This window comes from Schistocerca cancellata, chromosome 1 (genome assembly GCF_023864275.1).
Source record: "Schistocerca cancellata isolate TAMUIC-IGC-003103 chromosome 1, iqSchCanc2.1, whole genome shotgun sequence".
NCBI classification, from domain to species: Eukaryota; Metazoa; Arthropoda; class Insecta; order Orthoptera; family Acrididae; genus Schistocerca; species Schistocerca cancellata.
The window spans coordinates 618,095,336-618,104,949 of NC_064626.1; the positions used below are offsets into that span (position 1 = coordinate 618,095,336).

Below are 9,614 nucleotides of genomic sequence, written 5' to 3' on the forward strand. Positions count from 1 at the left end.
GAAGGGTCGAGAGGCAGTCGGAATGTCACTTTGGTACAGTGTGTTTGTGTGTTATTGTTTGAGGTGGATAAACAATGCAAAGAACATGTAAAGGAAGTTGTGTTGTGTCTTAGTCTTTGGTGGACAGTGGAATTAAGATGGCCACCAGAGTAATAAATATTTGAAGTTTACATATTTGTTGGTTTCGTTCATTCTTTATCATCAAAAGCACATAAAAAAACACGGGACCTCATGTTTTTAACCCTAGACAACCAGATTTAGAGCCAGCATCAACATCGAGACACAGCAGCGATCCAGCAAGCAGCAGTGATTACTACAATGCATTTTAATGGCGCCAACCTAACATCAAGTGCTAACAAGCTCCGTAAATGGGAGTGAAATAGTGCGATTATAGCAATTAGCAATATCTACGACCAGGCGACCATTACAAGGTACGGCCATTTATATGTACCAGCTAGTGTGAATACTCTATATTTTTCGCGAATGCAACCGAATCGTCATACTTTTCTGTGACAAGCCCACGAACTAAAGATAATCCAGATACATGCTCTAAAACTAATCGAACATTCGAAAGGTCGTTACAACTGTTACGGAAAAGAAACGGAAGAGATTATTCAGCAGTTGCTTCTGACCTGCCTAAATGACTGCTCTAAGACAGAAATGACTGGAAAATGAACTCACGAGTAACAGCATCGCACCGCACACCTAAGCACGAGAGCTTCCGCCAACACTAACACAAATTCAATACGGCTTCATGGTAGGAAGGTGGTGAGTTAGTGTGAACAGCTAAGTAATAGGGTTGTTCTCATCAGAACCAACAGCAAACCAACACCAACAACAAATAAAACAAAAATAGTTTAGGTGACCATGCCGCCTTTTCAAGCAGCGGATGAAAAGGTAGAGAAATTTTATGAGCATTTAAAGAAAAGTTCAGTATGCAAATGGGAAATGATAATGTAGAAATAATGAGGGATTGGAACACGGTAGTAGGGAAAGATATAGAATAAAGTCTTACAGAAGAATATGGGCTTGTTAGGAGGTCAGAGAGGAGAAACAGTAAGTGAGTTATGCAATAAATTTCGGTCAGTAACAGCGAATACAGAGAATACATTGTTTAAAAATTACTTCGGAAACAACTGAGGGTACGAGAAGATTCTGACTGGAATAGGTCGTGGCCAGGCAGAGGTTTGGATTGTAGGGCGTACGCTGGAGCAGACGTAGACTCAGATCACAATTTAGTAATTACGAAGAGTAGCCTCTAAGTTCGACAAACTTATTCTGAAGAACCAACGTGCAAAGAAGTGGGATACTGAAGTACTGTAAAATGGTGCAAGATCCTTTAAACAATGATAAAAAGGTAAGGTGTATGGAAAGACGGGTAATACACAACAATTACAAATACCAAGAGGGAACAAAAGGAAAGGAAGACCAAGAACGAAGGTCTAGGATTAAAATAATGTGAGACAAGGATGCAACCTTTCTTTCACCGCTGCTGTTCAATGTTTCACTGAAGAAGAAGTGATGGAAATAAAAGAAAGATTCAGGAATGGGACTAAAATTCTGAGTGACAAGATATTGACGATAAGATTTACTAATAACTTTGCTAACCTCATTTAAAGTGAGTAAGAATCACAGGACGTCTTGAATGGAATGAACAGTCTAGCGCACACTTTGAACTGACACTAAACCGAAGACAAGCGAAAGTAATCTGGGGTAGTAGAAATGAGATTACTGATAAAGTTGACATCAAAATTATGGCCTACGAAATAGAGGAAGTTAAGCAATTATTCTACGTTGGAAGCAAAATAACGTATGGCAGACGAAGCTATCAGAAAATAAAAAGCAGACTAATACAAGAATAGGAGGCAACCTCATCAAAAGAAGTCCACTAGTATCGAACATTTGCATTAGTCTAAGAAAGACATTTTTGAGAACGTACGTTTGAAGTGGAGCAGTGTACGAACTGTCGGGGAACCGACAAAGAAGGGACTGTAACCGTTTTAAATGTGGTGCTACAGGTGAATGTCGTAAATTAGTTGGACCTGCAACATAAGAAATGAAGAGGTTCGCAGAATCGTCGAAGAAAGAAACACAAGAGAAGCACTGACCGAGAAGAAAGGATAGGATGATAGGACATGTGCTAAGATATTAGGAAATAAATTACATCCTATTAATGGGAGCCGCAGAGGATACAGTCTGTAGGGGAAGACATAAATTAGAATACATGCAACAAATAACTGAAGACAGAGTGCAAGTGCTACTCTTAAATTAAAGAGTTGGCACGAGAGTGGACTTCGTGACAAGTCGCATGAAATCAGTGAGAAGACTAAAGACTCAAATAAAAAACAATAAAAGACGAGGTGAATGAATGTATGAGTTATATCCAGAGGTCAATAACTGAAAATAAGAAATAAAGTACCTTCGAAAGGTATGTTAAAGTTTATATGCTCGTGTAGATGGATGCCATTACAAGCGAAGCATTAAGACGCTTGGGTATTGCCGGTAGGAAGACATTGGCCGTGTACTTGTTTAATGTTATTCGTGGAAACTGCTTACGCCCAAACCTGGATGCCCTAACAACGAACACTACTCCTCTCGAATACAGCCCCAGTGCCTGAACTTCAGAGTAACCTCTAACAAGACGAGTGGATACACCGACATCTCATGTCAGATTGTGACCGATTTTCTACCCAGTACAACAGTCCTACAGTCAGCAATAACTCACTGAATGAGCAGATTGTCTCCACTACATCTTCCCTCCAGTGTCACAGTTACTGCTTCCTGCGTACAGGGCCCGCCGGTTAAAAGGAAGTATTCAGAGTCCGACGCAGCTTTGGGAAAGCGTATGCATAATGAATGGTGCAGAGCAGCTGCTCGGCGAGGCTTGAGTAAACTGTGCATACAGAATGATATTCGAATCCCGGTTTCTCTACGCAGCGGAGATTGTCTCCACGAAGGACGAGTTCCGCTGTTGCCCCGGCATACGCTCGCAAGACACGAAGCACACCAGACAAAAAATTAGCCGTCCTCAACACGCAGCACTCTGATACCGTGTAACGCCGTATCTAGCATTGGTAATTGTCTCAATTCGCTTAGGAAGGGAATCCACAAGTTTCTTCAGGAATGCCAAACTCAACAAAAACTACTCATTGATGAATAGATCACGGAGAGCAGTCGAACTACAGAGATGTTGTTTGCTACTTTTCGATCGCTGTCCCAAATAGCGGAATATATTAATGTGGGATAAATATCGGGTAATTTAGCGAGTCAACTGAGATGTGATAGGGTCCCAGAATATTCGCGAAATCAGGAAGGAATTCGCGCAGCCCTCTGAACAAGATTGTTGCCATTTTGGAAGACAAGAGTTTTCACAGCATACCTACCATGACAGTGTAGAAGGAAGAACAACACTTGGTCACAGAATACGTTGAGGTAAACTTCCTTGTTCGTGCTCATAGTAACCTAAATGAGTAAGTCCAAGTCATTGTACAAAATAGAGTAGACCCACCTCCAGCCTGAAATGTACTCTCCACGCAATGTAGTTCAAACTCCTGTAAGCGCACTCGACGCCTTGCATCAATTTAGAAAAGGCAGAACCACCTTCAGTCCGTTACTGACCTGTTTCTGGTTGTTTGTTGTTCATAGCGGCTAATAAAGTGAGCCAAACTTTTTCGAGGTACTCAGTTCTAAAAGTTACTGCTTGCTGTTCCCTTCTTAACGTCTGCTCGGAAACTGGTTGAAATGAACTTCCATTCAATGATGGCAGCTAATACTGTTCGGTTTCAATTCCTTGTCGGTGACAAGGCGTGACACACGTTTCCGGTCCCACGTCTTTTTCAAACCACTGTTCCTACGCCGCTTTACATAGCTACGAGTGGTACGCAATTCCTTGTAGCACTTTGACAGTCTTTGTTAATACGACTAAAGAGAATGACAGACATTAGGAATTAAATGTCGATGCATGCAATCGAAGATAGCTTGGATATGTTCCTGCGGTTTTCCCCTCCACACGATTTGTAAGTTAGTTACCATAGTTCATATCCCCCTGTTGTGGCCTATTGAGTTGAGCTACTGAACCAGAGTAGTTTTATACACGGTGGTAGTACCGGCGGTGTATACTAAAAATCATCCAAGTTCTACCTTGGCAGCTCCTTGAAGGCGAACCACCTGTGATGACCAATAGACATCCAACTAGGGGAAAGTGCTGTGCGAGTTGCGGGAAACACGGAAGCTATTGCAGCACAGAGGAACGACCGTTATGACACCATGGAAGCCGAGAAATACCGTTATACTAGTGACAGAGCAGAGCTTCGTAAGGAAAATTAGATACAACGAAATTGTAAGTATTCAGGAGTCGAGCCAGCAGAAAAAAGTGAAAGGTGAAGACGCAAATGTCTGAAGTTACTAGGAGAGCTGATAGCGAGATAAAACTAGGACACATGATATCATAATCATCCCATCCACCGCAGAGCGCACGGAAATGCCTCACCCTTGTTAACAAATGTCTTTGCTGATTACTGTGCTGATACCTGACTGCCCAGGGTGTAGTCTCATCCCTTGTGTCAGTTGCAGCTATCCAGTGGCAGGGGAGGCTATGGAGGTCAATCCTTGGCATGCCTATCTGTCTTCGTCTATGGAACCACGAGTCCGACTGGAAGGACGTTGCTGCTGCCAGCTGCACTGCCAACTTCTGAGGCAACACTGATTGGGTACTGAGGCTTCCACCGCCGTGCAGGCCTGCTGGAGGCTTGTCCTGCGCGGCCTGGACGCTGTCTGTCATCTGCCTGTCAGAGGAAATCACTGCAGCTGTTCATCCCGTTCCTGTGGCAGACACCGATGCTGCTTGTTCCTGTCTCCTAATGGGAGCTGAGTGCTGACCCTGTGTGCCAGCCAGTTCTTAACGTGGACTTGGGGAGAGACTCCCGAGTGCAATCTTCGACGTCAACAAAAGAACTTTAAAGATCGATACATAGAGCGGGAGGCTGCGTGATTTCGCGGCTCGATAGCTGCCCCATGACGTAACAGCTGCCACCTGACGCTTCGCTGTACTGGCAGAACTGTGAGTCGAGCACGTGCTGGCATTTCACTACTGTCGAGGAGCTGCTCCGCCGGCCTGGCTGTGGTGCCAGCACTTTGGAAGACATCCCTGTATTAATGCTTAGTAAGTGTGTTATTGTGCTCTCTTCTGACGACTGTTGGAGTCTGGCAACGAACTCCCATTGTAGAGTTTGAAATTTTCGTCTCGACACATTTTACGACCGATTAGGTAGCTCAATTGAGCCATTATATTTCTGCTACTGCTTCTCAAAAGAGGAAAAGAGAGACGCTGGAGGATGATGATTATTCCACGCTGCTAACGTCCTTACTGAGAGCAACTGAGGCGCCATTGTCCCCACTGAGAATAATTTAGGCAATACATTATCTGCTCAAAAGCATCTGGGCACCTATTAGTGAACATTACTACGTGGTGGGTCCACCTTTCGCCTTTATGACGATTTGAACTTCTAAACTAAACTCCGTCCGAACAGGCCTTGGCAGGCCCAACGGTTGTAGAATGAAGGCTTTCACGACCGGTTGACATGGCTGTTTATATACTTTCCGGGATGCGAGGTCGTGGTCCAAGAACTTTTCTGCTCCTTACGTTTCGTCCAGGACTGCGCTGGACTTCCTCAGAGTCGGCAAGACTCAGCGGAGCAGCGCCTCTGAGGAAGTCCAGCGCAGTCCTGGACGAAACGTAAGGAGCAGAAAAGTTCTTGGACCACGACCTCGCATCCCGGAAAGTATATAAACAGCCAGGCCCAACGGTACCGACCGTTCGCCGTCTCATCCTCAGTCCACAGACCTCACTGGATGCTGATATGGAGGGGCATGTGGGCAGCACACTGCTCTCCCAGTCGTATGTCAGTTTATGACACCAGAGCCACTACTGTTCAGTCAAGTAGCTCCTCAGTTGCCCCACAAGGACCTGAGTGCACCCAGCTAGCCAACAGCGCTCGGCAGACCGGATGGTCACCCATCCAAGTGCTAGCCCAGCCCGACAGCGCTTAACTTCGGTGATCTGACGGGAACCGGTGTTACCACTGCGGCCAGGCCGTTGGCGATTTGAACTTCGCTGGGGAAAATTTTAATGAAGTGTCTGAATGTCTGAGCAGGGATGGCAGCACGTTCTCCTCAACAGCCGAAACCAGAGATGGTGTTGGATGCTGGGATCGAAGTCTACGTCCTAGCCCATTCCAGAGGTGTTTTATTAGAGTTAGGTGAGAGCTCTGTGCAGCGCACTGCAGTCCATTTGAGGAATGTTATTGTCCACAGGCCATAGTCTCACGGATGCTACTTTATCATACGATACATCATTGTGGTGATACATATAATCGTCGCCTCCGAACTTTCCCTGCACGATATACATAAAGCTGTAAAATAAGTTCATATTCTTCCGCATTCAGCCTAAAGCGCAAATAAGGTGACCACACTGTCACTATTAAAAGCACCTCCTCCCCTATATCATACCGTACCACGACCTGCTCTGCACTTCACTGTTGGCACTAAACATGACAGCAGGTAACATTCTCTAGGCCTTCGCCAGACCCAAAACCCACTCAACAGATTGACACAGGGCAGAGCGTTACTCATCCATTCAGGTCACCCATTTCCAGTCATCGTCTGTCCAGTGGCATCGCTCTCTACACACTTGACTTAGCATTGACAACAGAAGTTTGTGGCTTATGAGGAACTGCTCGACCATTGCACCCCATTACTTCTGACTCCCTATGCACACCACCTTGTAGCTGGGTTGTAGCTAACACTTTGAAACATACGAGTGATGCCTTCCCCTGATTTCATGAGATTTGATAGTCACTCTTCGCAATGCACGACGGTACCTGTCCGTCATTGCATCAGGTCTGCCTGATCTTATTTGGGATTGCAGCTTGATAATAAATTCAACTGGGAAAAGCACACCACAGAACTGCTGAAGCGTCTTAACAAATCTCTATTTGCAATGCGAGTTGTGTCAGACATAGGGGATAGAAAAATGAAAAAGGCATACTATGCTTACTTTCATTCCATAATGCCATATTGGATAATTTTTTGGGGTAATTCATCAAGCCAAGCTAAAGTTTTCCGGGCACAAAAACATGCACTAAGAGTTATATGTGGTGTGAACTCAAGAACATCCTGCAGAAGCCTGTTTAGGGAACTAGGAATACAAATTACTGCTTCCCAACATATTTATTCTTTAATGAAATTTGTCATTAAAAATATATCACTTTGTCAAACCAACAGCTCAATTCGTGGAATCAATACTAGAAATAAGAATAATCTTCACAAGGACTTAAAGTCACTTAGTCTTGTACAAAAAGGTGTGCATTATTCAGAAACACACATTTTCAATAACTTGCCAGCAGCCACAAAAAGCTTAACAACCAATGAAATTCAGTTTAAGAGAAGACTAAGGGATTTATTGGTGGCCAACTTCTTCTACTCCATTGATGAATTTCTCAGTAGAACCAACTGATTTGTGTGTGTGTGTGTGTGTGTGTGTGTGTGTGTGTGTATACGTAAGTGCAATATAACTTCTGCACAATTTCAGTGCAGTAATGTGTTCATTGTAAATAAGTGTGTGTGTGTGTGTGCGTGTGTGTGTGTGTGTGTGTGTGTGTGTGTGTGTGTGTGTGTGTGTGTGTGTAAGTACAAACGTTTATTACCTTATAAATAAATAAAAAAAACTTCTTTTATTTTAAATTCAGTGCGTTAGTATTTGTAAAATGATTCTTTCATATAGTTTTCATTAAAAAATGACGATCATCCCACTTGGGACCTGTTGAATAGTACATCAGCTTATTTGTTTGAGTTGTAAATATTTGTCATGTATTGTTGTTTTTCTGACATGTTCCACATCCTGGAGGACCTCCTCACTACGGATCAATTGAAATGAAAGTAAATCTAATTTAATCTTAACTGCGGCTGTTCCATCGCGTTTCGACATCATAGTCACATCACCAACAGTCGGTACTGTGGGTCAGCCTCTAGTGACGCCTAGCGAGCAACACCACGATACAAAAGTATGTCAATATACTTTTATACTTTTGATCATTTAGTGTATTTGTAAAGAAAATGACGTTCTGCGGGGGTGAGCTAATACAAAATTTTGCACTCCCCTATAATATTTAACATAACTGTTTGTCCAGCGTCAGCGTTGGACGAGTCAGCGGAAAAACCATCAAGATAGAAAGATTGTATAAGTAAAATGTTAGTACCGAGAGTCCACGAAACAACAAAGCAAAGCAACATTGTTTACTAGAGGGCTAGGACGAATACGTTGTCAACCAAGCACATCCCATTACCAAATGAGCGATATCACAAACAAACGAGCAGACTAGAGAAAGACTTGTGCATTCCTCGCCTCCCTTGGTGCAGCGTTGTCCTGCTGTAATATGGCAAGAGGAGTTCCCGGGAACAAGGACCGTGTAGAAACATCTCTTATACAAAGACCCTTGTTGGCATTGCCAACGCGTAGAGAAGTGCTTAGGGGTGGAGCACAAGTTCATTGCATTCACTTCGTTTTATTTAGGGAAGGTACGGTAAACGTAAATTCAGGTGGTCGGATGGGAATTTGAATCCAACTTCTCCATGATTGAGCGTTCGCTGTGGTAACCATTACGCCAGACAGCTTGTGAACAGTAAACAGACGCCAGACTGCGTCATCTCGATAAGAGTCTGCCTCCTCCATCACAGTAGCACAAGCTAGGGCCGGATCAGTGCGAAAAGGCTATGACATGAAAGTCAGCGCTTTAGTCCGAATGTCAGCACCTCAACCTGCTGCGGAAATGGTACCAGGCTGAAGCATTAGTGATACTATGTGATCCTATCAGTCACAGCCATTCTGTGATGGCGTTGTGTGACACACTGTCCCTCTTCTACCCACAGGTTACTAAGTTGCCAGTTTTTGCACGATAACGTACATGTATACTGGCTCTTGCACCACCATTTCCACTTAGTTTGGAGCTCTTCGCTGAAATACTCGTACAACAGACGCCACTGCTATGCCTAACTGTAGGCTCTTGCTCCGTAAGCTCGATAACTTACCGCTTGTACACTTGTTTTTGTTCATACACGCCATAATATTGGATTGATGCAATTTTCACATGCCTTATTGTAAAATCCGTGTACCAGTGGTGACATCATAGGACCATATAGCAAGCCGCGTTCAACAATGCAAAGCATGCAGTGTTTGAATCACTCGAAAATGAACTGAAATCCCGAAAGAGGTCTTAAAGTTGAAATAATAATGAAACGACCAATTCACTATAGAAAATGATTTAGTGAGACCTGGTCAAATTACAAAATGTAATGTATTTTACTCATTACAGTTCATTACTTTTACTTTACAGAAATATTCTGCGATGGGGATCTGCGCTTAATGTGACAGTCATTTTTCACATTTTTTCAGTAGACTACTATCGATTACTTGCCCTGGGTTCTAAACGAAGGCGATGGATATTATATCTGAAGCAAGAGTAGACTAAATGGTGTGTGTGTGTGTGTGTGTGTGTGTGTGTGTGTGTGTGTGTAAGAGGGGGTGGGGAGAGAGAGAGAGAGAGAGGGAGAGGGGGAGA

At 43.7% G+C, this 9,614-nt stretch overlaps 1 pseudogene; it reads right to left on the bottom strand.

The window, feature by feature from the left end:
• Nucleotides 1-5,981: 5,981 nt before the first annotated feature.
• On the bottom strand, nucleotides 5,982-6,099 carry LOC126102464 (5S ribosomal RNA; annotated as a pseudogene).
• Between the last annotated feature and the right edge of the window lie 3,515 nt (nucleotides 6,100-9,614).